Raw genomic sequence first — 27766 nt, forward strand, 5'->3', positions numbered from 1 at the left:
ACACTCCACAAGAGCTGTGGCCACATCTGCTGTTTTTCATTCCAAATCTTCCATGGATGACATTTGTGCAGCAGTGACATGGGCTTCTCCTCATATGTTTATTACTCATTACAAGGGCACAAGGGCAATTAGCCTAGTACTAATCTATGAACCTATGAACAAAGTGGATCTGGTCTCCAGGGGAAGAGCGTCATTTGGTTCTATGGTGCTCAGGAATATCCTTCCATAAGACCTCCCAAGATACAAGGTAGCTGGGGACTCTGTCCCATCAGTCAAGGATAAATGAAGATTAATAACATCAGATAAAGAAGTTATGTACTCAACATAATGTTCCATCTGTGTTGTTGATCTTCATTTATCCCTGACTCCTCACCCTCCTTCTGCCACCTTCAGACTCCTTGAGGATCTGACCATAGTCATGGCGTTTTTGCTTTATGTATGACCTTGGACAAAGCCTCTTCAATGATTATACTGTTACCTTTATCTAATTTGTGATAGCTGCAAACTCAATCTGAGGTAATTAGAGAGAGGCATTCTGGGGAGGAACTTGGCTCAGGAAATTTTTGGCTTGCAAGAGCTATTGTGACGGCCGAGCTGGTTCCGTGACTTGGAACTGAATCCCATCAGTCAAGGATAAATGAAGATCGACAACACAGATGAAATGTTATGGAGAGTACATAACTTCTTTTTTACCCAGCACAACAATGCAATAAATAGGCCCAAGTAAAATCAGCATGGCCATATTCACTTTATAAGCAAATCAGTACATTTTAACCTTATTAAAGACAGCATAAAAATAAAATACACACGTTTCCAATTATAAAAGCAACCTATCTAGAAACAGCCACAACAACATGTACCTACTAGAATAATAAATGCACTACATTTACTTATGAACATTCCCCCTCAAAAAATAAAAAGTTATAAATACATAGACATGGACTTGCAAGAACTAACACTAGAAAGAATACCCAAAGCAGTATATCTTAACTTCTTGAAGACAGCATGAAACTGCACAAACTATCCTAAAACATTTCCATCTGTAAATGCAAAGTGCCCTGAAAAAGCCACAATAGAAATATATCACACTACATTTATCTGTGAAGATTGCCCCCACCAGAAATAAAAAAACTTCTATACACACATTTTAGCCTTTAAAAAACAATGCTTCCAAATAATCCCAAAACAACCACAACAATTATAATTACACACAGACACACACACACACACACTTTTTATACCTTTCAAAACTACTACTTGGAAATCTCAAAATAACCACTACACAGATTTAAATACTGTATTGTGCACCCCATTTGCCTCTAAACATTAAAAACTTCAATTGAAATAAAACACAATATTCCCATTTAAAAAGAAAACTAGATCCACAAAATACTATTGTACTTACCACTACAATCACAGTCTTTGCTGGGCTAGCTGGCTTCCCTGCTGGAATGGTTGGCTGGCTGCTAGATGACCTGCTTCCTACCTGTAATAATGAAGGAAAGTTGTCACAAAGTGTACTCAAGCACCAAAACACTCAAACAGTGTTTGAAGTACATAAAAACAATTCCCAGTCTTTAAATCCTTAAGCTTAAGTTAAAATATTTCAAAAGCAGTACATTTTTCTCACAAACCAGCCCCAATATTCAATAACAATCCCTGTTATTCATAGCTGTTTCTGACAAAAAACTGCAGATATTAATAAAATTGCAGGTATTTTATAGAAAATAAAAATGCATTGAAAATATTTAAAAAGACAATATTTTCTGTGTATAAAAGATCCCCTATGGGGACTTCTGCCAGAAATTAATCCCATAGTCAACTGTTGCTCCTGTGAAGCCCTAGAGCTGCTTTCCTTGAGGTGGCAAGAAAGCACTGAATATTTTTTGACTCTGACTGTAGTTTTCCCACCTCTCTGCTGTCCAGTCAACAGTCAGAGTGAAGTTGTGGGATGGAGCCAGAGCTTTGTGAAGTTGGTCACTTGTTGTTTCCTGGGCAGGAAACAACCCCTATAGCCAAAAGACTACTGCAGCAGCAAGGGACTCAAATAAGTACTGTTACAATCACTGCAACTTACAAAACTGTACTTTACCTTGCTGGTGGTCTAGACCTAAACCAGGGAAAGTGGCACGAACATACCTTGCAGGATTTCAGTTGCCCCACAGATACTCTCAGCTAAGCTGTTTTTTTAAAGAAAAGTGCTGTGGTTGCTGCTACCCTGGTGGAGTGGGTCCATCTTTACCCTTCCCATGTCTGAATGTTTTATCCCTTGATACTCACAAACAAAAAGCAGAAAACACTTGGAGTCACACCATTCATAAACATTTTTAAATTTAATAAATAAGGCTTTCCTGGTACTTCACCTCCTGGCTTCCTGTAAGATGTGTAGCACTTCCTGGGATAAGTGGCCCTAAAGGATACTAGGTTGAGATTATCCATGCCATCAACAGCAGGCTATTTAGGTTTGGGTGCACCAGTGATCCATTTTGTTAATTGAGTGCATAGACGTGAAAGTCACAAGGGACCAACGTTCCTCCTTTACACTAGTGAGAGCAATGGTTATCCTGGCTTTTTCTCTTCCTGCCTTTGAATATCTCTGGGAAGGAGAAGAATAAGGATATGATGATGTCCAGAGGAATGCTGATTATGGTGATGACCACATATAACACTTTGAACCTGCTGGACTGAATGAACCTTCAGTTGCTACTGAAGATATTCCACCTGCAGACATTGATACACATTAGCACATTCTGTTTGCTGCTATGTGTGTTTATGGAGTGAAGTTATTAATTGACTGATGAGGTCATGGATACCTATGCTAAAATATGGCTGCCTCATATACAGTATGCCATACATGCTAGGCACCATCATGAAATGATTCAGGGTGTGCATGATGATACAAGTGTGAAGTTTTAATGGCCATGATATGAGCCTTGGGATTGTGTCAAAAACATGTCAGTTATCAATCTTAGCTTATGGTTTTCATGACCTAGCATGCCTTACTTTGCCCAGAGTAGATGTTGTTTTGATGTATGGGATTCTCACAGAAGGTTGTCACAGACAAAGATTCAGATGGCATCAGGTGCAGCTTGAAGTGGTACTGTGCCCCATTCTGGGTATCTGATAATGATCCCAGTCACATAACAATGTAGCCACAACCTGAAATCTGTCTCTGGATCAATCTATCCACTCATATATTGGAAGTTCTAGCATAGCCATTCCTTTGAGGAAAGCAACCTCTAGTGAAGTATACCTAGCTTGGTGCAGGTGGAAGAGCATGCTGAGTTGGTTCATGGTGGTGGACATTCACCCATTAGCACAGCTTGGATGTTGGTGCTTAAGTTATACTAACATTGTCCACACTGTACCTTGTTGTGACCTTTGCCTGTATAGATGCTGATGGTTGTGCAACAAGTAACCTGTCTTTTTTTAATTTCTTCAAATGTGTAGGTTTTCTAATACCTTGACAGTAATGATCCCCATTCCCAAGTAAAGATATAATTACATTTCATGAAATTAGTATTGCTTTAGTCTTTGATGTTTGCCAAGAGAGCTCTTCTCAGCACCCACAATTAACTCTGAGCTGCCTCCTTCTGCAGCTGATGTGAAGTTACATGTATTGGTAGCATATTTAAGTATTATTTTTTATTAGCCGTGTTGTTCCACATAATATTAGAACTATCTGAGTGTCTTTATTTCATATTGCTCTAGTATCTGGTTGTATATGCTGATATTTTAAGATATGACATCAAAGTTCTGAGTTAGAACAGGAAGACCAATTTATACTTTGAACATTATTCCTAGTTGTCAAGACAGTTTTTGATATTTGTTTATGTATTTATTTATTTATTTAGTTTAGTTTATTTCACATTTGGTTACCATGGCAGTCCAACTAGGTATATGCCTGAGGTAAAAAGCTCCACAAATGATTATAGACACTTTGTAATACAGTTGCACACATTCAGAGAAAATGTACATGAGAGCAAGTATTTTACTAGACAGGTTACAAATTAAAAGACAAAGTAAAATAAAATACATAGGAGATTATTTTTCTAAAATATTCCTTAGTAAGCTTTGTTCTCATTTTTTCATTATTTATTGCCGACCCTTCTTCTATTCACATGCATTATTGTTCCAGTTCTTTTATGTCACAGGTTTATTATATTTCCTTGGTTCTACAGTTTTGCTGCTATACATTTTGCATTTGCACATTTATCAAGGCCAAATACCATTATTATATTATCTGAGAAACCATTTCTTGGTGTGCTTTCAGTATTTATGTTATGAGCTTTACAGTTTTAAATTGTCCACAAAAAGTAGATGAGATGTCATTGGTGAAGGCTGTTTTTTTGGAATTAAAGATGTAGCTGTAGTCTAGTTGTTTTGTAAAGAGGTCAGTAGGTTAATGACATGGCAAAACAGCAGTGGTAACAAAGAATTATCCTGGAATATTTTCCTATGGATTTTCATCATGGGAAAATAATTTGCCCTCTGTCATGACTCCATTATAAAGAAGTTTGCTATTTTTTCATAGTAGCTGCTATGTAATTTATCAGAATAGGGAGTATTTTACATATATGTAAGCATTCCATAATACATGATTATAGAATGATACCAAATGCTTTTTATTTTTTTTTTTTGTAAACCATGCTATACTTAGATTCTGTCCTTTTTTAACAGCTGTCTCTTACGACTTTGTTTAATATTAGATTTTGCTTTGTTCCAGAAGATTTACTTCTATTACCTTTCTGTTCTATTGCCATGATTGAATTTTTTTCTGTTACCATAAACTCTATCAGTTCTGGTATACAAGTTATATTTCTGTCTTTCGAATGAGACATTAAACTGAGGCTCCATCTGCTTGAGTTGATTGTAGCTCAGATGGATATAAAATATTCCATGGCACCTATCAAAAAGAGAAGAGGTCCTTTTTATTTATAAAATATTTACATATTTACAAATATTTACATATGTACAAATATATACATATACAAGTCTGTCTACATATATTCATAATTTCCTTTACAATCATGCTAAATTTTCATCCCTATTAGACCCCCACTTCTTTTTCCATAACTACCATCTAATTTTACTTATTATTGTTGCTAAAATGTATTTGCTATTAAACATAATTTCATTTATTTCTTCTTTCCATAAAACATAAAATGACTTTTAATCTTTTTTTAACATATTCTTTATGTCTTTTCTTATAATATCCATATTTAATCATATCCATGTTATTTTATCCGCTTCTTTTATATCTTTAAAATATTCTTTACATAGATTTCCCCATAATGTTTTTACTCTTTTATACTCTTTTACATGTTCTGTTATTGCTTCTTCTTGACAACATAAACATATTATATCATTTTTATTTTTATATGGCATATTTACTTTTACTAGCAATTTATCTATTACCAGTCTCCAGAAAAAATTCTTGACATTCTACTTTCTGATTCCATTTGCTTCTTATTTTTATAGCTTTGATTTTTCATCCGTTAGATTTTCCCATGGTTTTATATAGTAATGTTTTATCATTACATTCTTATACCGTACTTTTCTATCTTTTTCTATATCATGAATTTTTATTTTCCACAAACATATTTTTTCTGGTAACATTTTATTTCTTCATTTATACACTGTTTTTCTCTTTTACTCACTTTTACCATACCCCCAAATTTATCATACTTATATTTATACAGTTTTACTACTAATCTCTCATCTTTTTCATTTATCCACTTTAAAACTTTGTACTGATTTAATGAAGCAGCATATACCACTGGGTTAATTAACTCTAAACCTCCTTCTTATTTATTTACACACAAAACTCCTCTTTTTGTTGGATTTAATTTAGAACCCCATATAAATGAAAAAAAATATCTGCAGTAATTCCTTTTCAAACAATGTTGGCAATATAAATACACTTGCCTAGTATACTATTTTCCTATCAGTACTGAATTTATCAAATAAGCCTTTTTTTCTGAATAATTTATTTGTTCTCCAGAAAAGATGTTTGTTTTATTTCTTCTGTTTTTTTTCCACTGAATTCTACTCTACTTACATCTTTATTCCTAAATTGTATACCTTCTGCAGAAATTTAATTAATTATAAAATATATACCCCCAATCTTTACTACATCACTTAAACCTTTAATTTTCTATTTAAAGCAATCCTTATCATCTCCATACACTCATTTGTGCAAATTATTACATCTTTTATCCAAATATTGTTTTTTAGCAATTATTATAATGTCATCTGCATATGTTAATAGAATTGGAATTCTTAACCCTTCAGGTATTATATACCCTGCCTCCTTCTTTTTGTAATTTATTTCATATACTATCACATTCAAAACTAATACAAAGAGCATGCAACTCAATGGACTTCTCTGTCTTATTACACAAATTTTCTTGTGTACCTTTTGGCTTAACCAGCCATTTAGCAGTATTTTTTTTTTTTACTTTATTTTTACTGTACTCTGACATACATAATTTCCTAGCTTTCTCATGTGTAAAATATTCTTTCATCATTACCCATAAGATTTCATGTACAATTGTGTTAAATGCCTTATCAAGGTCTCCTGTCATGATTTTTTGCTTCTTCTTTTCTGTTCATAACTGCATCCACAATTTCTCTATCATTAATCATTCTTTATAACCCTTCTCATTTATACTATATATGCTCTTTTCTATAATATTTTCCATTTTACTTTAAAATCTTTTGTATTATTTTCATAAAGATCTTATGATCATTATTCAATACTATTGGTCTCCAGTTTTTTAATTCTCTTCTATCTTCCTTCTTCCATAGTATTCCACTACATAATTATCTTTACATAAAAGCTTAATTTAACCATTGATTCAAAATCTTTAAAAAATATTTTTTTACCAACCCCTTAAATTATTAAACATTTCATACCCAATTCCATCTGGGCCTGCAGCCAGATCTATATTTACTTGTCCTAATACTTCATCAAGCTCATTTAAATAAATCTCCTTTTCCAACTCTTTATTCTCTTTTTCTGTTAACTTTTTATACTTTCCATGTTTTTTTCTCTATCTTCTTTTTTTTTCTTTAAACATTTCTTGTACATTTGTACTACATTTTTCATAATCTTTTCCCTAGTTTTATGTTTCTCCTTTTGCATTTTTTATTTCTCTGTTTTCACTACCATCTTTCTTTACTAATCTGCTTAAGTAGCTTGATACTTATTCTCTTTTTCCTTGTAGAAATATCTTTGCTTATATAACAATTACTCTATTTTTTCTAGATTGCTTTCATATAATTATTTTTCTTTGTCAAAGTACTTTCTATCATTTTCTAAATCTTCCATTGCATCATGTTTTTATATTTTTCTTTCTGTACTTTTGTCACATCATATTGCCACTGTAGAAAACTTTTTTATATATTTTTCCTTAAATATCATCTGCCATTCAGACCAATTTTTATAAAATGCTCTCATACAAATATGATCTTTCCATAACTGTAGAACTAATCTCTCTCCTTCTTCATTCCATGCTTTCTCCTTTATCATGTTTATTCATTTGCCTATTTTACATATTCATTGTTTTCCTTATTCTCTAGCCATATTCCTGTAACTAAACCTTCTGATCCTATAAAATAGCATATTTCAGTTCTATACATACCCCTTTTGTAAGTCCATGAATTTTTGTCCCAAAATTTTCACTTATCACATCTTATAACTTCTATTTTTTTCTTATATCATTTCCTTTCTTTTTATGCTTGCCTTTTAAATCACAATTAAAGTCTCCTGTTATTATAATATTCATACTTGTCACCACATAGTCTAAAATCTGATGAAATAAGCTTTCTTTTCTTTACAATTAGCACAAGCATATAATGTTATAATTCGATATACTTGTTTAAATTTACAGTGGTTAATCTTCCCATCTTTTGGTAAAGTTACAATTAATATCTTTACTGTATTTTTATAGAATACAGCTAATCCAGAGCATCTCTCATTTCCCAAATTCCAGATTATCTTTCCTCCCCCATAGTTTCTCTGTTTGTAAAATTTCTTCATTTGTTAAAAATCTTAAGTCTTCTAATATAATTACATCTAAAACACATGTATTACACTACTCCAAAATTCCTATTTTTCTTATTCTTAATATAGTTTACATCTAAAATTTTCAATCTGATTTCAGTTTTCATCCATTCCTCAACAAGTGGGTTCAGATCTGATCCTTGGATCCAACTCGGATGCTTTTTACAGCTCGTAGATAAAGGAAACAATTGAGCCCCTCCCTTACCCATAATGCTCTAGTCACCTACCATACATCAGATCTCATTTCCTGCCTTCATGTACAGACATGGTCACTGCTAGGTCTCAAGCTTTAGTGTTATATATGTGAGTGAAATATGATTTATATATTTTCTCACTTTATCTAGATCTTTTATATAGTCCTCCCTTATCCTTTTACACTTATCGGTGTATTCTTAGTCTACCATTGTTGGTAAATTCTCTCTGACTTATACCATTATGTTAATCTCTTTATTTACCATTGTTGGTAACCCTCTTTTCACTTTTCTTTCATTTTTTGCTTAAAAAAATCTCGCTTGTATTCAAATTTTCTGCTTCAACATGACTGAAAAACCTTCAGGTTTTAAGAAATGTAAAGATTGAGGGTGCAAAATACCTCTAGCTGATGCATATGATTCATATCTATATTGATTAGGCCAGGCTCATTTAAAAGAATCATGTGACATTTGTAAGGTCTTTAATCTACGGGCCTTAGTGGATCACAAAAATAAGCTGATTCTAAAAGGCTTACTGCGGAAAAAACTCCCTAGGATGCATTATGCATCTACTCTAGACCCTCTTCCTTTCTGTTTACTATCACCCTTCTTAGAGAGATGTCATCATTCTAGGACCACTTCAGTGGCCTCTTCTTCTTGGTCTTCTAGGAGTCTGACAGAGGCTGATGTGGATAGAATGATGAGGAAATTTCACACGGCACAAAATCGGATGGGAGTTCTCCCGGCTCCTACCCCATCAGTTCCGGAGACCTTCACTAGTACTACTCCACCTGTTTTGGCTCCTTCTCCAATCCAACCTTTGGTTTTAGAGCTCCTGGATCCAAGACTTCCAGAACCATCTGTGTCAAATCTGAAGATTGTTGTATCTTTGGCTCTGATACCTACTCTGAGTGGACCAGCTCTGAGCACTTTGGAGCCAGATGAGCACTTTGGAGCCAGATGACTCTTAGAGCTGTAGTGCCATTGCTGGATCCAAGGTGTTGGAGTCAACTCAGAAGTTGTCGGAGCCATATCTGCCCCTCAGTACCTCAGCTTTGGATAGCTTGGCTTTTGACTTCTGCCTCAGGTAGGCTGCCTTTGGGACACAGGGAGAAAATGGTCTGGAAGCATGCCTTTTCAGCACATTCAACCTCCTTCTACATGGGGCATTCTGCCTTTGAAGTAGTGGAGAGAGGTTTTTGAAACTTCTAGAGGAAGGGTGATTCACCCATCCTGATCTGTCTTCCCAGTCTCATATGTCTTTGTGCCTTGATCCTCAATACTCTACTTTGCAGGGACAGCCAAGTCAAAGTCTCCAAACTACCAAGCTGAGTATAGTTATATCTTCTGAGATTTCTCCAGAGCATCCTGCAGAAGTCGTCCCTAGGAAGAGAAAGTGCAAGAAGAGGCATTTAAACTCTACTCTTGATGAGCGGGGAAAGGTCTTCAAGATCAGCAGTTGATGTCTCCTCTGGAGACATCCTGGAGATCTTAAAGCAAAGAGGTGGTTAGCCTAGCTATAACCCTTTCCAAGAGGAATCAGTATTCCTGGAAGCCTATAGGTTGGGCCCATCTACCTCATGATTGACACTGCCTACTAATGAGCTCATTGATTTGATCTCTACGTGGGTGTGGAAGGAACCTATTGATGTTGAGCCAATCCCCAAGAGACCAGATAAGATCCTGGCACCACCAAAAGGAAGAGAATTCTGGAGCAAAGGAGTACCAGTTGATGCCATGGTCAAAGCAGTATCCACAAAGAAGGAACGCATGGAACAGTGTTCATCTGTCTATCCTCCTAACAGGGAGTCCAGGACTTTGGACAGATTTGGGAAGAGTGTGTATGCTTCAGCAACCTTTGCAGTCTGGCACACTTCATCAGACATCAGAGGGACTTCTTTAAAGAACTTTCCAAATCCCTCTCTGGAACCATTACTTCTGATGCTGAGGGTTCCATTGTCTCACATTTGGCAACTCTACAATCCATCTCAAATTCATCCATGAGGCTCATTTCACATGCAGCTAAAGGTACCGTAAGGGCAGTGGGTTTAGGCATTTCCTTTAGGAGGCATGCCTGGATGCACCTGTGTGATTTCATGAATTCCTTCAAGTCCTTCTTCATCAATGCTGCACCTTTGACAGAAGTTCTTTGTTTGGCCCCAAGGTGAAACACATGCTCTCCAGGTGTGCACAAGATGTTAAGACCCTGTCTGCAGTGGGCATATGCTTTTTGACTCCTCAAAAAAACCTTCTCTAGAAATCAATGAAGTGGTCAAAAAATATTCAGAAAATCCCAGGGTGCCTTCCATGATCCATGTAGAGATAGTTCCCCCAGAGGCAGAGGGGGGAACTCTAACGAAAGATGCTGCCCATGTGGCATAGGTGGCCCACAGAATTAAGGCTCTAGAGATTCTTTCTCTGACAGATCCTACTAGCACTAATGAAAGGAGGCCCAATTGTCCACCTCTGGAGGCAGTTGGGGGTCATTTATCCCTGCACCAGACAGCCTGACTAGACATTACAAAAGATACATGGGTTGAGGATTAAGGGTCCAAATTGAGATATGATACGTCAGCAAGCAAAGGAGAGTAGTGTTGCTGAAACTGAATTCATCCTCAAGTCTTGGAAAGTGCCTTCATGAAGTCGACCCTATTTTTCACAAAATCTCACCAAGATGACATGGATATATAGTCTGTATTTTTACAGCCTATATCATGAACAGTAGGTCAAAAATTAAAAAAGATAGCTAGGTGCACAAGACCCAGGATAACAAAGTGCCCAATCCTGGTAGGCACACTGGTGCCAGGAATTGAAAAAAATGACAGTGTAGAATGCTCAAAATATGGAAACATTCCTACAATGGGGCTAGACCAGGCCCAGGGGGAGGATGTCCCTATCCCTGTTGTAGAAGGAAGTAGCAGTTCACAAAAGTCACAAAAACTGATAGGCCAAAGAAGAGCCATAAAGATGATAGAGTGGACTATTGAGGACAAGAAATTAATCATATATTGTTACTTTTATGCAAAAAGTCCAGAATTTCCAATTACAAGATATACAAAAAGATTAAGAAAGAAATTGGAAGAAAGAAAAATACTTTCACAAGAAAAACTGTCAGAAACCTCAAATAAAAATTTGTGAAAAAGATCATATAGACCAAGAAACTTTCATCTGTTTGGAAAAAGAAGCATCTGAGGAGGAACGACAATATAAACAACAAAACCTATAGATTTTTTGAAAAGTATAAAAAATATGGACATGGGAAAGAGAGATTTGATATGGTGCAATATTTATACAAAGTCAAAACCAAATTACTCAATACAAAAAAGGCAGCCCCAAAGATATTCAAAGAGGAATACAGGCAACGGCATCCTGGAATGGAAAATTTCACAATAAAAAAATAATATCATGAAGAGGGAATGCAGAAAAGATTAGTAAAGTAGTAGCTAAAAAAAAAGAAGCTGAAGTTATGGAATACCTGTGAAGTGAAGGATTTGGTGTAGAGGGTCTAACACAGGTTGCATCACAGCATGATGGAATGAGTTCCCAAAGTAAGGAGAAACAGGAAGATAAGGAGACATCTGAAGAAGAAATATGGACATGGGAAAGAAAAAGAGATTCAATAAGGTGTAATATTTATGCAAAGGAGAAAGCAAAATTAATCAATACAAAAAGAGCAGCACCAAAGATATTTGAAGAGAAATGCAGGCAAAGGAATCCAGATATGGAAAACTTTACAATACAAAAAAATAAGACAAAGAAGAAATGTAGAAAAGAAGATTAATAATGGAGAAGTTAAAGAAATAGAAACTGAGGTTATGGAGTACCTGTGAAGTGAAGGATTCAGTGTAGAAAACCTAACTCAGAAAGCACCACAGCAGGATAGAGCAATAGACATCCAAATTAAGGAGAAACCAGTGGAACGGGAAGCAACTGGGCAGTTGCCATATGAAGATATTTTGGAGCCTTACACAAGAAACCAGTATAAACATTCACTTGAAGCTGAACGGCAAGGGAATGAACAGGAAACTGTGGCAACTCTGACACAGTCAATGTTGAGGAGTGACAGGCCAGTGAGTTCCCATATGCTAGAGCAATGGATGAAATAGGATGAAACTGAAGATCATGCCCCACAGGAAGATGCAATAGAACTCTCTATAGAATGCCCACAGGAAATGGAGAAAAAAAATGTCCCCTCAGTTTAGAAGAAAATGGGCTAAGAGAAGAGCTGATTGATTTAATAGAGATATATAGTTACTTTAAGATCAATGAAAGAAATAGACTGCAGAAGGTCAATAAAACCCAAAAAGTCAGAAGTTTGATAAAAAAAAAATGAACACAGTAATTAGGACTGTCCGTAGAGATCCATGCAATATAACAGAAGTAAACAGGATATATTACTGTGCAGCTAAATTAATAACAGATAAACTTCTACCACAAGAAAACAGGGTAGAAAGGAAGGGGAGAAATCGAATACCATCATGGAGGTATCAAATACAGAAAACTATAAAGCAGTTAAGACTATAAGTGTCACTGTTAAAAGTGTATAGAAGAGGGAACAGATCAACAAAAATACTCAGAAAAATAGATGTGATGAAAGCAATGTGCAGTATTGTAACGGATCAGGATCTATCTTTCTCTATTGCAAATAATAAACTAAAAATCTCCGTACAGGCAGAAAACTTAGAAGATACACAGATAAATATAAAGGAAAAGTACAAAATAAGCAATTTATTGATGATTCCAAAAAGTTCTACAGACAATTGGGAAACAAGGCAAAAAGAATTGAAAGACCACCCAAAAGAGAAGAAATAGAAAAATTTTGGAGAAACATCTATGAAGATCCCATGGATCATAACAAAGATGCTAAATGGATAGAAGAAGTAAAAGAAAGAATAAAAAGTTCAAAGGTACAGGATATGAAATGGGATGAAGTGACGGCCAGAGAGACTGAGATGCAGTTAAGAAAAGCCTCCAACTGGAAAATCCCAGGCCCAGATGCAGCAGCTAACGTCTGGATAAAAGTATTAACATCTTTGCATGAAGATTTAGCTATGAGTAAGAACGGTTTATATGCACACCCTCAATAGGCACCAACCTGGTTAACAACAGGAAAAACAGTGAAAAACAGTGATCCTACTTAAGAGTGAACTTGCAAGTTATCCTAAAAATTATAGACCAATAACTTGCCTTCCGATGACACTATACCGATGCCGATAGAATTTATAGTCATTTAGAAGAAAATTCAATTGTGGCAACAGAACAAAAGGGTAATAAAAGAAACTCATATGGAACAAAGGATCATCTGTTGCTAAATAAAGTCATAGTGGAGAACTGTAAAAAGGGGAAGAATATAAGTATGGCATGGACTGACTACAAAAAAGCATCTGACAGTATCCCACATTCATGGATAAAAGAGTGCTTAAAAATGTAGAAGATACACCTTGCACTGATTGATTACATTACAGATGTCATGAAACAGTAGCACACCAGTTTGCAATTAAGCCATGATAAAGAGTAAATTATTATCCCAGGAATAAAAATTCAAAGGGGGATATTCCAGAGTGACTCCCTTTCACTGCTGCTATTCTGTCTTGCCTTTAACCCATTAAGCTATCTACTTAACAGATTACGCCATGGCTATAATTTGGCTCCTAGAAAACAACAAAGTGTAAAAACCTCTCATCTTCTCTTTGCTGTTGATTTAAAACTGTATAGCTCACCAGATGAGGAACTGACAGCACAACTGCAAGTAGTCAAATCCTTTTCAGATGATACAAAAGTGTAATTTGGTCTTGATAAATGTGCAAAAGCAACCCTTAAAGCAGGGAAACTGCAGCACCAAGAAAACATCCGTTTGGGAAAAGAAAGTGATATAAAAAAAACTTGAGCAAAAGGGAGTGTATAAATATTTGGGAATTGATGAAGGATCAACAATAAAACATGAGCAAATGAAAATAAAACTCATTAATCATGAAAACAGCGTTGACATCTAGGAACAAAATTCAAGCTATAAACCAATTTGCTCTTCCTGTCCTAACTTGCAGTTTTGGAGTGATTGACTGGCCCCAAAATGTGTTGGATAGATTAGACTGGAAAACACGAAGGATGCTTCATGCTCACCAAATGATTTATAAAAATCAGTGCACACCAAGATTATATATTCCCTGTTCCAAAGGAGGTATGGGCCTCCTTGAAATTGATTACATGTATAAATCTGCAGCTGTGGGACTGCACACATATCTGCTGACCTCACAAGACCCAAACATATTGAATGTTTTGAAATATGAGGAGAATAATCTAAGACGACTTCCCTGCTTAGTCTAGCAGAAGCATATCGGCATCAAGCAGGAATGGAAATCAAACCAGAAGTAGATAAAAATCAGGTAGCAATGGAATGTGCCAAAAAAACAAAAGAAAGAATATAAGGTGAAAGATCAGATGAGAAAGCAAGAAATGTGGAAAATGCATAGCTGCAAGTATAGAAAACTTCTGGCAGAATCTCATGTTGATCAGGATCAAATGCAGGAATGGTTAAGGAGAGGCGAATTCAAACCGAAAGATGAAATGTTAATATTGGTGGCCCAAGATAGTGGGCTATGCACACATTGGTTTACAAAGTCTATTGAAGATATGGGATAAACACTTAAATGTAGGTTTCATAAAACAGAATTGGAAACAGTCACGCACCTTGTTGCTGGTTGCGACATACTAATGGCAGAAAGACTGTATACTAAAAGGCATAATAATGTGGCAAGACTGTTGCACTGGGGATTGTACAAACATTATAGTAGTGATATGGCTGAAAAATACTGGAAACATTAACCAAAAAGCATCATAGAAAATGATAAAGGCTACATCACATGGGATCACCCATTACCATTTCAAAAGATAGATGCAAGAAAACCAGATATAGTGGTCCATGAAAAGAAGACAAAAGTAGCACTGATCATTGAAGTTGCTACACCCAGTGACTACAATGTCTTGTGAAAAGAGACACAAAGTCATAAAATATCATAATTTGAAGGCAGAAACAAGAGCAACATGGAAGAAAGCTACCGAGACAGTTACAATAGTAGTAGGAGCAACAGGTCTTATAAAAAAGAATCTACAGTTGTATTTAGATATGTTACCAATACATGTAACTCTGTACGAATTGCAGAAGGAGTCATTACTGGGCACATTGCAGGTGCTGTGAAGAATAATTTTGGCTGACATGAAAAATTGAAACAATACTAATTTCATGAACTTGAATCGCACTTTGACTTAGGAATGGGGTCCATTCCCGTCATATTAGAAACCTGAAAGACTTGCAAAAATTTAAAAAAAAGTGGAGAGGATTATTTACAAAGGTTATATAATACCCTTTTCCCTTCATCCCCCTATAACAGTAAATAACATTTCCTATATTCCACCCAGTCAGAGAAAAGCAGCAGCACTAGAAATAAAAAAGCTACTAGGAAAAAAAAGTCATCCAAGAGGTCCCCCCAGAACAGAAAGAGTCCAGAACTTACTCAAGATTCTTTTTAGTGCAAAAGAAATCATGGGACTATAGACCAGTTTTGGATCTCAGCATTCTGAACAAGTCAGTTCAGTACACTAAGTTCGGGATGGTCATGGTTCAGTCTACTTTGCCTTTCCTGGAGAAGGATGACTGGATGCATACTATCACATAAAATTAACAGATGATACAGAAGATACCTACATTGCTGGCTGGGAGCTATTCATTGTCAATTCAAAGCTCTGCCCTTTGGCCTCACCACAGCCCCGAGGGTGTTCATAAATGCATGACAGTAGTAGCAGCTCACTTGAGACTGCAGGGATTCCGGGTGTTTCTGTATTTGAACAAACTGGCTCATAATCACTCCAACCAGTCATCTCCTAATACAAACACGAGATTATGTACTTCAGCTTTACTGTCATCTAGGAATCACTATCAATCGCAACAAATCTTAGAGAGAACCATCTTTTATATTAGAATTCACAGGGGCCTTGTAAATACGGTATCAGTGGCAGCCTTCCTTCCTTTACCAGGGGTGCAAACAAGTCAATTTCAACTCAAAGAGATAATTCAAAATCTCTTCTATCAGCTTGATTGATTCTACAAGCCCCAGGGTCATTGTCCGCTGTGACTGTTTTGGTTCCATTAGCAAGACACCATATGAGAATTCTTCAACGGACCCTAGCAACTGGTCTATTCTGCATCAACCTATGTCCGCCCAGATTAGAATAACTCAGGCATGCAAAAAGTACCTCTTGTGGTGGATTCATTCAAGTCAATTATAACAAAGCCGTCCCTTCATTCTTCCTCAGCCCAAAGCCATAGTGACAATGGATGTTTCCCAAATTGGGTGGGGTGGGGGCATTTCTCCTTTATGCTTACCCCCAACTTCTCTAATCCCCAAGTTTCTTTAGAAAGCATCTCAACTGAAGAGCACAATCATCCTCATTGCACCCTACTGGCCTCATCAGATTTTATTTCCCTTTCTTTGGCCTTATCTAGTTCACCCACCATGGATTCTGTATCCAGTTCCAGACCTCCTGTCTTACCCGACAGGCACGATTCACCTGGACATGTCAGGCCTAAAGCTGACTGTATGGTTTCTCCCCTTCCATTGATACCAGACAACCGAGAATATCCTCCCCTTTACTTCACATTCTTTTGTCTTTCCATAAAGCTTCCACTAGGAAGATTTACAGGAGTAAATGGAAAAGATTTGCTTTTTTGGCACAACAAAGAGACACTGATCCTTTTTCAGCACCAATACTTAGAGTTCTTGAGTTTTTTCTCCATTATAATGAAGGGGCTAGTTCCTCAACTGTTAAAGTACAACAACTGCCATTTCTAATTTCCACATAGGAACAAATAACTCCTCCTTAGCTTCTTCAAAACTTTGTAAGGCCTTTATTCGGGGAACTTTTCTTCTTAGACCCCCTTTTAAAAATCCAACTCCGCCATGAGATTTGAATTTAGTACTATAAGTTTTAAATCAGTCTCCATTTGAACCATCAGCAAAGTGTGAACTAAAAATTTTAACCTGGAAAACTGTCTTTATAGTAGTTATAAACTCTGCTCAAAGAGTCTCTGAACTTCAATCCCTATCTCCTAAGCCTCCTTATTTCATTTTCCTTAAAGATGGGGTAGCATTACGAACCAACACAGCTTTCCTTACTAAGGTGGTGTCAGAAATCAGCATCAATCAATCTGTTAATCTTCCAGTTTTATTGAACAAGGGAGAATACAAGTTACATTTGTTGGATGTTCGCAGACAGTTATGTTTCTATTTGCATAAAGCAAAAGATCTGAGAAAAACAGATCAATTATGTGTTTCTTTTGTGGAATCAAAATTGGGAAAACCGGCTACCACAGCAACTTTAGCCAAATGGTTAACTGATTGCATTTCCTTTGTCTACAACAAATTGGGTTAGTCTCTGTCAAAACCTTTAAGGGTCCATTCAACTAGGTTCATGGCAATTTCATCAGTATTCTTATCCAGGTCTTCCATGGATAATATCTGTGTGGCTGCAACTTGGGTTAATCCTCAAATATTTATTACTCATTACAAATTGGATCTGATCTCAAGGGGAAGAGCAGCCTTTGTCTCAACAGTGCTCAGGAATATCCTTCCTTAGAGTCCTCCTAGATAGCTGGGGACTCTGTCCCACTTGTTGAAGAATGAATGAAAATTCACAACATCAGATAAAGAGGTTATGTACTCACCATAATGTTCCATCTGTGTTGTCTATTTTCATTTTTCCTCAACTCCCTTCCCTCCAACCCCCTACCACTTGGTTTGTGACTTCTGGAAGAATGTCAAGATAATAAGAAAACCAATATTCCTGAATTTTGAGATCCAATTTCTTGTCCTAGTGCAGTTTCTAAATTTCTATTAAACTATAAGGTTAGCAAGCAAGAGCTGAGGTATGGTAGGGTGCTAGAGCATTATGGGTAATGGAGGAGCTCGTGAGTTTCCAGTATCCACGAGCTGTAAAAAGCATCTGAGTCAGATCTGAACCAACTTATTGAAGAAGAATGAAAATGGACAACACAGATGGAATGTTATAGTGAGCACATAACTTCTTTTTTTCTTTTCCTTACATTCATGGTTTCATAAGTTCATAGCTAATAGCTAGGCTAGCTTTCTTAATAGGCCATTTTAGGCATAACCAATTTCCTTTACAAAGGTGAGAATCAAGCACTGTACCTTGAGGCTGGGAGTCAAACTCCTTAACCATTATACCAGGTCCCAGTTTTTAGCTTTATATATTATTTTTCATTCATTTCCTTTTTTCTTTTGTACTTATCTCTTTACATTTTCTTTTTCTGTTCTTTACCCTTTTACCAACAGATTTCTTTTTTTTACTACCTCCCAGTTTATGTCTTCTTCATCATTTATTTCAGAGCTGTCTTATATGTCCTCTTTATTATTTTTTCTCATCTAATTTTTCTTATATTTCTACTACTTCTAACATTTCTTCTCTTTGTTCATTTTCTTCTCTTTTTTCTTCTTTGTTACTCATTTTCATTTTGCAATCAATCCATAAATGTCCAATTTTGTTAAATTTATAACATTTCAGTTCACATGTTTTGCATCATGTTCCATTTCCCCACAAATAAAACATTTGCTTTTGTCACAGGTACTTATCAAATGTCTTTTTCCACAAAAAAAAATGTTTTGGGTGGTCCCCAGTATTTTACAACATACCCAGTCCCTTCCACATTCATCATGCTTGGTATATGTATATTGTTTCTCTTTTTAGCACAATATTACAATTTCAGCCACCAATCCGTAAACACCCTTTTGTCATAAATGTTTGCAATGTCCAGTACTTCTTTACATAAAGCTTTCAAATGTCCTTTCAAAGTCTCTCTTTGTACCTCTGTTTGAAATTGTACATGAATCTTCTTTTTTGTTTCCCTGTTAAATGCTATTATCACATAAAGATTCTATGGGTTACAGTCATTCTTTTTTTCATATTCACCAAGAAAATTTTCAGTTGAAAAAAAACTTTTGTAGTAACAATAAATGCTCTTACCCCATTATAACCAAAGGAGCTATTAAATTTTCCCACACTTCATATCTGTCCATTTCTTTGCCTTTATAACTTTGAATCCTTATCACATACTTCCATTTTTCATTTTCTTCTGCCTTCTTTTCTGCTACTCCACTTTTGCCTTCTTTTACTTTATCTGCATATGTTTTCTTTTCATCTGAACACCATTCTTCAGGATTATCCCTGCATCTTTCTTTTGTATTTTTTCCATAATATCCCCCTAGGAAACATCTCCTTCATTTTCTGGCTGACACTGCACCACCATTTCTTTAGATAAATCATCCTGCAGCCCTCCTGAATGTTGGGTTGTAATTAAACATCCATTATTTGCTGAGTCATCTCCATCAATCAGGTTTCTTTGAAATACTTGCTAATAATTCTGCACACATTCTCCAGTCTCGATATTTGCTTTCTCCTTAATTTCTTTTACCAATCCATCATCTCCTTCCCTCTCCTTTTACTTCCTTTTTCTCCAGACCACTTCTGCACCTGGATTGGAAACAGGATGTTCTCCTCCAAAATGGGTCCTACTCACAACAATGACAAGTAAGAGAAGTTCCCCAATCCCCTAACCAAATTTCCCCTTGTAATATAAATACCACCTTGGGTCTCCCTTGAAAAGAGGCTACTAGCCTGTTGGGATTAACCCAGTCGAAAAAGGATACATGTATAGATAGATACACAGATAGATAAATTGTCAGAAGGAGAGTTACTGCTCTATACTTTGTAGGATAGCTTCACTCTTGAGAAATATTTTTTTCAGTTGTTTGCCAAGTTGGTGTCCATTGGGGATATTCATAGAAATATTTTTACTTATGGCTAAACATTTGTGCAAAGATGTTAATACATGTGGCCAGAAGCTGTGAATTGCATCTGGACCTGGGGCTTTACATTTTGGTGCCCTTCTTAATTTTGTCTCAGTTTTTCTAACATTCACTTCATTCCATTTTATATCTTTATATTAGAACTTTTTACTGCTTCTTTTAACTCTTCTACCCATTTGGCATGTTTGTTATGATCAACAGGATCTTCTTAAATACTTCTCCAAAATGTATCATTTTTTTCTTTTTTAGGTGATTTTGCTGATGTGTTTTCTTGGCCAAGTCTCTATTAAAAATTGGATCATCAGCGTATTGTTTGTTTTGTACTTTTCCTTTTTTGTTTTTCAACATTTTTCTGTTTGTGCTAATAATTTTTAGTTTATGATTGAAAATGATGCAATAAAATTTATAATATTTTTATTCTCATCCGTTTTCTATATTGTTCTGGTAATGATACATATTGCCTTAGTTTTATTGTTTGTCTGTTTGATGATTTTGTGGTGGCATTCTGCATATAGGCTTCTTTCCCTTTGTTACTCCTCATGTTTTGTGGTACTAGTTTATCTGATATTAGTTTAGCTGCACAATAGTATGTTCTGTTTGTGTTATATCACATAAATCACTCTTAATTGTTCTTACTATTGAGTTCATCTGTTTTATCAATCTTCTGACACTCTGGGTCTTATTTACTTTCTGTACTATCTTTCTCTTGTCTATGTTAATATGCATGTGCTATTAAATCACTCAGGTCTTCCCTTAGATTATTCTGTTCTTATCTGAGAGTGTCCGCTTTGCTCTCTGTAACAGCTCATTCTCTCACTGTGTAACCTTTACTGGAATTTTAACCAGGGTTTACATTTTTATACTTTAGCTTATTCTCTATAAAGTGGTTAGCATTGCCACCTCACAGCAAGAGGTTCTCCGGTTCAATCCTTGGCTGGGGTGCCTTCTGTGCGGAGTCTGCATGTCCTCCCTGTGGTTGCATGGGTTTCCTCCGGGTGCTCCAGTTTCCTCCCACATCCCAAAGACATGCTGTAGGTGGGCTGGACACTCTAAATTGGCCCTAGGCATAAGTGCGCGTGTGTGTGTGCCTTCTATGGAAGGTTGGACACCGGGCTGGCAACTCGACACAGTAAAACTCTACTGCCAGTCATGAGCGGACAGGTGATCTGCTGTGGCAACCTCCTAACCAGGAAAAGCTGAAAGAAGAAGAAGAAGCTTATTTTCTATAAAGTGCCCTTTTCTGTTTCATCTGTAACATATCCTCTACAGAAGTGTCCTGTCTGCTGCAGAATTTCATGGGGATTCATTGACACATCATATTGTGCTATTGCTTGTATCAGGGTCACCAAATGAAACCCTTCACTTCACAGTTGGTTTATCACTTCAGTTTCTATTTCCTGCTTTTCTGTCTCACTAAACTTGTTCCTTTTCAATACATCCACTTTTGTGTTCTTATTCTTTCCTTTGTAACATTTACGATGTCTGAATGTCTTTGCCTGTATATATCTTCAAATGTCTTTGGAGCAGTAGTGGTCATATTGGTTAGTACAGCTTTCTTTTCTGCATAAATATTACACTATATCAGATCTTTTTTTCTTTCAGAAGTCAAAATTTATTTTTTATACATTTATTAATGGTCTCTGTTTTTATTCTTTTTCTTGCATCAGTTCTTCAGCCACATCTTTTTTCAAGAGATGTAAAATTTCATAATCTAGGTATTTTTTTATCTGATCTGGTCTACTCTATTAAAGACCTTGTTTTTTATCTGCAGCTTATAACAGTTGTTCTGGTGTAGTTATTTTTCATTCCTCTAAATTATTTTTGCTCTTACTATATATTAACTTTGTGTAAATTCTGGATTTACTGCATAACAGAAACAGTATATAATAGATTTTTTATCCTCAGCAGTTCACTTTATTCTCTTGTGTGGCTTTTGTTTAGCCTGTCATTTTGTTGTTTTTTTTTTGTGGACTGTTTCCTTCTGTTAAGAGGAGGCACTTTCAACATGGCTTAGCCCTGTGATAGGGATGTTTCCAAGTTCTGTGAATTCTACAGTGTCTTTTTTCAGTCTTGGCACCAGTCCATATGCCATGAATGGGCACATTTCTCTCCTGGGATCTGTGCACAATCTTCGTTTTTTATTTTTTGAACTGTCTCTGTCTCTGTCCATGAGATATAAAATACAGTCTCTATATTGGTATCATCTCAGTGAGATCTTGTATAAGCAGGGTCCACCATGTGAAATTACTCACCAAGATTTGAAGATGAATTCACTTCCAGCAGTATTACTTTCCTTTTCTTGTTGATTTCATCTCTCTATTAAGACCCATTATCTGTCTCCATTAGGACCCCTCGTTTTTACTCCTAGGACCCCAAATATCCTGTAGGACTGCACTTGCCTTACCAGGGCTAGATCATGGTCAAATGGGGCCCTAGGAGCGGTAACTGACTACCCCCACAGTCATTTCATTATTCCATTATTTGGCTTTCTCTACCCAATTACCATAAATACTGTTTAAACTATTAGTGTACATACTGTTTTCTCATTTTATAATGATTACAGAGATTTTATTACAATCTTCATTTCAAATTTTATAGCACAAATACTGATGGCCATTTGCTAAACAAAGCAAAACATTGAAACAACAGTAAACATCTCTTCACTTGAAACTCACATTCATTGAAATTGCATCTGGCCAGTGGTGGATTATATGTACATTTTTATCCACAGACATCCCCCCAAACACAACAATTATATCTACACTGTTGACTGCATATTTCTCAGATGCCTATGCCAAAAATTAATAACAGTAATAATGACTAAAATGACATATTTCAAATTTGTTTCACACAAAATACACAGTAGCCAGAGTATTCCAACTTAATTCGTGATCACACACATAAACACACGTGTGTTCATGCATATACACACACACACAAACTAGTCCTGCAAAGCCAGACAAGAACATAAGGTACTAAAATCCACAGGCAGGCCCCACCCCCAACAGTAATTATAGCTACTTTGTTGTACGCCTCTTACTGTTTTGAACAAAGTACATAAAATGCAGACTGGGTTGTGGAAGGATCAAGGAAAAAACTCATAATGTTCCAAACAGTATGTTCAACAATTTTAGAGACAAAAACCTGTGTGGGTGTTTTGCCTCTATAAATTGTTGAACATACTGGTTGGAACATTGTGAGTTTTTATCTTGATCCTTCCATGGCCAGTCTGTGCATGTTTTACTTTTTTCCTGGTTTCTTTATATGTGGCTGCCTGCTATTTGGTTTGGTTATCACTCTTATTGTTTTGATGAGTAAATTACATTTTCTTTATTGGTAGCCTTGAATGAACTACTTGAAACTGACCACTAACATCATACCATAAGATCCAGCCATGTGTAGCACAGTTTAAATAGAAGAGTATTTAACACAACCTGAGAATTATTAGCCACCTGATAAAATATGCTAAGTCAATACGCTCCATCTCTATAGAAGTAAAAGTCATCTGAATACATCAACATTAAAGAGAACTATTTCTAATGAAGATGTTGCTGCAAACAATTTTGCGTTTCAGTATTTCATCTAGAAATGCAGTGCTTGTTGCCCTTGATTAATAAATTGCCTATTTTCATAGGGTCATAGGTTGGTACTAGGCTATCGGCCCTAGAGTCTATACAAGCCTAGCCATAACAATTCCCTGGATATTTCTTCCCACAATATTTACTTCCCTGGATCCCTGTCTAGCAGGGCGATTGATGTGATCCCCGGGGTGACTTTCCTATCTCCCATCCAATCGTCAAGGTTCCTTTTGAAGACGGCCAAGGAGGTACTCTGCTTGACATGTATGGGCAGTCTATTCCAGAGTATGGGGAGTCTCTGAATCAGGAACCTATCCCTCCAGCATGTTTTGTTCATTGTCATGACAAGGTTTAGATCCCTGGAGCATGTGGCTATGAGGGATTGGGATTTCTTTAAGTGGGGCATGTCCAACAGCTCAGAGTTTGACATGGCCTTGTATGTTAAGCAGAGATCGCCTCTGAGTAGACAATATGCCACAGAGTATAGCTGGAGTTTTATTTAGACGGTCATCATAGGGCATCTGCTTTAGGCCTGTGATTCTGTTAGTGAGGTATTTCTGCGACCTTTCCAACTGTTGCAGATGCCTTGTGAGGTACATACCAAATGGGGCATTGTACTCTATAATGGGTCTAATGAGGGATGGGTACAGTGGGACAATGACCTCTTTTTTTCTGGAAGAAAAGCCCTTAGTGATGAGGTGTGCCACATAGAAGGATTTTCTGACTGTTTGTGGCGATGTGTACTGCCACCTATGTGGTAGTTCATGGGTACATGGTTTTTGCCAAAGGGGATAACTATCCATTTCTTGGCACTAAGTTTGAGCCCATGGCTCTGGCACCAAGCATCTGTTTCTGTAAGGCCCTTTTGTAAAATATCCACATCATTTGGGGATTCAATAATGGCACCCAGTTTGCAGTCATCTGCAAACTTTGTTAGCCAGAGTCCCTTAGTGTTGGGCTGTATTTCAGAGAAGTAGATGCCAAACAAGAGTGGTCCCAGGACTGAACCCTGAGGTACTCCACTTGTCACTTGTCTGGAGCTGGATTTGGAGTTGGCTACTTTTACAGTCTGGGTTCTGTCAATAAGCCAGTTGGCAACCCATCGAGTGATGTAGGGATTTATGCGCAGCTTAGTAAGTTTATCTATGATTCCAGAGTGGGGGATGGTGTCAAAGGCTTTGGTGAGGTCCATATAGGCTCTGTGGACTGCTTTACCCTTGCCCACAGCTCAAGAGACTGATTTGAAGAAGTCAATCAGGTTCAGGAGACAAGATCAGCCCTTCACGAACCCAAACTGGGTGGGGTCCAGTGTTTGAAGGTTGCCAATGTCTTTGGTTATAAGTTCCATGATAATGCGTTCCATGCCCTTTCAGATCAGGCTCGTCAGACTGATGGGACGGTAGTTCCTGGGATCCAAGGTGGATCCCACCTTGTGGAGTGGGATAACTGTAGCTGTGTGCCACTCAGTGGGCACGAAGCCTGAGGTGAGGCTATGATTAAACATGACACTTAGGTGAGGTGCCAGTTCATTTTGTAGTTCATGTAGTACACAGCCCAGAATATCATCTGGTCCCATGGATGCTGTATTCTTAGCTTTGGAGAGTGCGGTTTCTACCTGTGTGGCCATGATTACCGGAATTTGGCAATCTTTTGGTACTGAAATGGGCCCTTTAGGGGGTGAGAGGGGGGTGAAGTTGGCACTAAATCAATCTGCCAAGATTCTGGCAATATCCTTGGGATCAGTATATTTAATGCCATTCTGTTGTAGCTCAGAGCATATCTGAGCATTGCCATTTAGATTCCTGACATAATTATAGAATGCCTTGTGGTTGTCTTTGGAATCTTTGGCAATTTTATTTTTGTAACTAGCTTTGGAGGATTTTATGAGGGATGTCAGCTTCCTACTGAGGCTGGTAAGGGAGTTTTTTGCATCCTGGGATTTTCCTCTTTTCTGCAACAGTTTCTTTCTTCTGTTGTACAGTTTGTTTATGGCAGAGGACCACCAGATTGGCTTCCTTTTTTTGGAGGAGAGTGTTTTGGTTCTTTTTGGGATGGCACGATTCATGCACGAGTGGATGTGCTCGTACAGTGACTTGGCGTAGGATTCAGCAGTTGAACTTTCAGCTCCCGTCTGCATGGTTGTCATGAAGTTTGTCACTTCAGACTTGAGTAGCATGAAGTTGGCTTTGGAGAAGTTTTTTTACAGAGGTTTCCTTACTGGGGGGTGGGGGTAGGATGTGGATGTCAAGGGTGATTTGCTTATGGTCAGACCTGACCAATGAGGGGGTGACCACTGGTGTGGAGCATCTATCTCCCATGTTGGTAATAACCAGGTCTAGGATATTGGAGCCCCTGGTGGGACAATGGATTAGCTGATCCAGGGCATTGGAATTTATGAATTCCAAGAACCGTTGGGAAAAGGTTAGGGTACCCGAGTATTTTTCCCATTTAATGGCAGGTAGTTGAAATCACCCAGTATTAGGGTGTTTGGTTGTATCTTAATATTTTCCAGTATGTTTAGAAAGATGTAGTGAGAATCTTGGGGCATGTTGGGGGATCTGTAGCAAGCTACAATTTGGATTGCAGTCTTACCTAGTGTTAGTTGCACCTGGAGAATTTCAGATGCATTGTGTTGGGCAACTAGCCTGGAGGTGTGAATATCCTTGGTGAATATGGACACTCCTCCACCTTTAGTGTTTTGGTCTTGGTTTGGTGGCCGAAAAGTGTGGTAAGAGTTATAGCCTGGTATTGCAGGGGTGCTCTCTAGAGCCTTGAACCAGGTCTCAGTTACTGCACAGATATCGATGTTCTCCATTTTTAGGAGTGCCTCGTGAGAGTGCATTTTGAGGTTTGGACTTCTAGCATTGAGTAGCATTACCTTCAGATTTTGCATGCTTGTATCTGTTACGGTGGTGGTTTTGTCCTTTGAACCTTGCCTAAAAAAGGCACTATAGGGGTGGCAAGAGCTTTAGCCAGTAACCTGAATCCCAGGGGTGACAGATGCAGACCATCTCTGGCAAAGCATCGTGGTTTGTCGATCATGTCGTCTCAGGCAGACAGATACTGGATCCCCTTTGAATGACACCAAAAGCTTAGTCAATTGTTGAAGTCAATCATTTTGTCCTTATAATTCTTAGTGTTGTTACCTCACAGCAAGAGATTCTCCCGTTTGATTCTCGGCTGGGCTTGGGAGTGCCTTCTGTGTGGAGTCTGCATGTCCTCCATGCAGTTGGGTAGCATTCGAAAGACATGCGTGCGTAAATGGGCGTGCCTTTGTTGAAGATTGGGCATCGAGCTGGCACCTCGGCGTTTCATAAAAAAAATCTACTGCCAATCATTAGCAGACCAGAGTTCCGCTGTTGCGACCCCTTACCGGGAAAAGCTGAAAGACAAACAACAACTGTGGTATCATTCTGGGCGAAGGCAGAATGCTACTCAGGGCTAGAGTCATACCTGCCTGGGCCACATGATCCGAGAGCTCTTCCATGTCTCTTTTCATGTAGTCCAGGGAGGTATGTCTCAAGTCATTCACTCCAACATGGACAATGACCGAGTCGTATTTGTACTTGTGGAGTGACTTGAGTGCATGCATTATGTTGCGGATCCTGGCACCAGACAGGCAGCTGACTGTAATTTTCTCCTTGTTCAGCCTGGTGAGTGGGACATCAGCGTGCCTGACTATAGAGTCACCTATGACTAAAGTGTTGGGTACATTGTCTTGCCTTAGGGGCTGTTGCTGGGTGGCACACTGGTGTTGTGAGCTATGTGTCACCTTGGTTGTGACTGGTGTTTGTGTGCGTTTCAGCTTCGGAGGTCCTTGTTGCTTGGGCAGGTTAATGTTAAGGACCTCTACATATGTGGGTTTAGTGTTGCTATGTGTGGGTGTTGATGGTGTGGGTTTTGAAGAGCTATGTCTTTATTGATGTGTAGTGCAGGTGTTAACCTTCTCCTCTTGACTGTCTAAAACAATCTTGGCTGGAGAGAGTTTTGCTTCCACTTTGGCTATGTAAGTGCATCTCTCGCAGGTTGTAGTGTTGGGTGATAGGAGGGGAG

General features: G+C 37.5%; 1 long non-coding RNA gene across 2 annotated transcripts in view; it reads right to left on the reverse strand.

The window, feature by feature from the left end:
- LOC122807524 overlaps nucleotides 1-27766 on the reverse strand; it is a 549309-nt gene that overhangs the window by 213103 nt on the left and 308440 nt on the right. For both annotated transcript variants that reach the window (XR_006365689.1, XR_006365690.1), the window contains exon 2: nucleotides 1406-1486. This is a non-coding gene — a long non-coding RNA (uncharacterized LOC122807524). The remainder of the gene's footprint in view (nucleotides 1-1405; nucleotides 1487-27766) is intronic.

Source organism: Protopterus annectens, chromosome 7.part1 (assembly GCF_019279795.1).
Source record: "Protopterus annectens isolate FY-2018-M chromosome 7.part1, PAN1.0, whole genome shotgun sequence".
Lineage (NCBI taxonomy): Eukaryota > Metazoa > Chordata > Ceratodontiformes > Protopteridae > Protopterus > Protopterus annectens.